Genomic DNA, 1,516 nt, shown 5'->3' with positions numbered 1-1,516 from the left:
CAGGCCCGCCTGCCAATCCGGACTGGCCCCGCCCCTCGCGTCACCGCCCCGCACGGCCGACGGCCGGACCCGCACCCCAAGTTTTGGGAAGGCGGGGGTTCGGGCCAACCTGTCGGCTCGCGGGACCTGCCCTGGTGAGCGCGCCCCGCGCCTTCCAGGGGCCTACCCCCGCCTCACGCCCTCACCTGGAAAGCCTAGGGTTGGGTGGGGAAAGAGGGCTCCAAAGACAGGCAGCCCGCGCCCCGCGGACTGAAACTCCGAGCGTGTCAAACCGCAAGGCGAGCCCCAAACCTAAACCCCTCGCGGTCGTCCGTGAGAGACTGCCGGGGAAACCGGAGGACTCCGATGACCTTTCCTGGCCAGGCCCGTGCCGGACCGGGGCCTAGACGGGATCCGGGCGGTCCCTCAAGTACTGGGGACGGCAAGAAATGGTTCCATGGCGGGACAGGGGGCAACCTGGGCCAGGGAGGAGTCGGGAGGGTCTTGGTTCTCGTGGTGAAGTGCGCCGGGTCTCCTCGAGGTCCCATTCAAGTCTCGGGAAGCAGGAAATGCCTGGTGCGGGGCGGGGGCGGCACTGGGTCGCGAACCCGCGCCGCAGCCTCGGGCTGGGCTGACGTCCAGGCGCAGCCGAATACCTGAGCGCTGACCTCTCCAGACGCCGCTGGACTTTGCGGGCGGGGCGGGGCGCCAGCCACACCCGCCACGGGCAGGGGGACCCGGGGACCACCCACATTCAGCGCCCCCAAACGTAGCGCCCCTGCAGGCTCCCCAAAGCTCTGCATACCACGTTGACGCCAAGCGGCTGTTGACAGCATTTTGGGGCCCGAAGGTACACCGGATGGTCGCCCTGATGGTCCCGATTTGAAAGGCCCACGGCCGCCAGTCAGGCCCGCGTGCGCTCCAGGGAGGCAAGCCCTGCCCGAGGCGCACCCGAAAGACACGGCTGACCCCGTGAGGATTGACCCTTACCTCCGCTAGTTGAAAACCATTCCTTCCGGAGAGTCACAGTGAGGAATTAACACTCAACTCCAACTATTGCCTTTTTGTTGTTGTTTCAAAAGACGCTTACCAGGCAACCAAACTCAGAGCTAACAAAGTGTACGTTGGAGCTGGGTGCTGGTGGCTCACATCTGTAATCCTAGCTACTCAGAAGGCTGAGATTTGAGAGTCTCAAAGCCAGCCTGAGCAGGAAAGTCCATGAGATTCTTGTTCAATTAACCTCCTGAAAACCCAGAAGTGGTGCTGTGGCTCAAAGTAGTAGAGCCTTGAGCAAAAGAGCTCAGGGACAGTGCCCAGGCCCCAAGTTCAAGCACTATGACCAGTAACAACAAAAAAAAGTGTTAATTGTTGCTTGATGCTCAATCACAAGGGTGCAGCCCTCTACAAATGGGATTTCTGACTCAGTAGTTGTGGAAATGTTATGATTTTCAATCTTCAGACTTTTCTACTTTGATCACATGACTCTCCTAAGACCGTGAAACCTGTTTGTCTCTATATTCACAGAAAAGATATCTGG

The sequence above is a fragment of the Dipodomys ordii genome, unplaced genomic scaffold (assembly GCF_000151885.1).
Source record: "Dipodomys ordii isolate 6190 unplaced genomic scaffold, Dord_2.0 Scaffold63, whole genome shotgun sequence".
In the NCBI taxonomy this organism is placed as follows: Eukaryota; Metazoa; Chordata; class Mammalia; order Rodentia; family Heteromyidae; genus Dipodomys; species Dipodomys ordii.
This window is presented reverse-complemented; position numbering follows the sequence as displayed.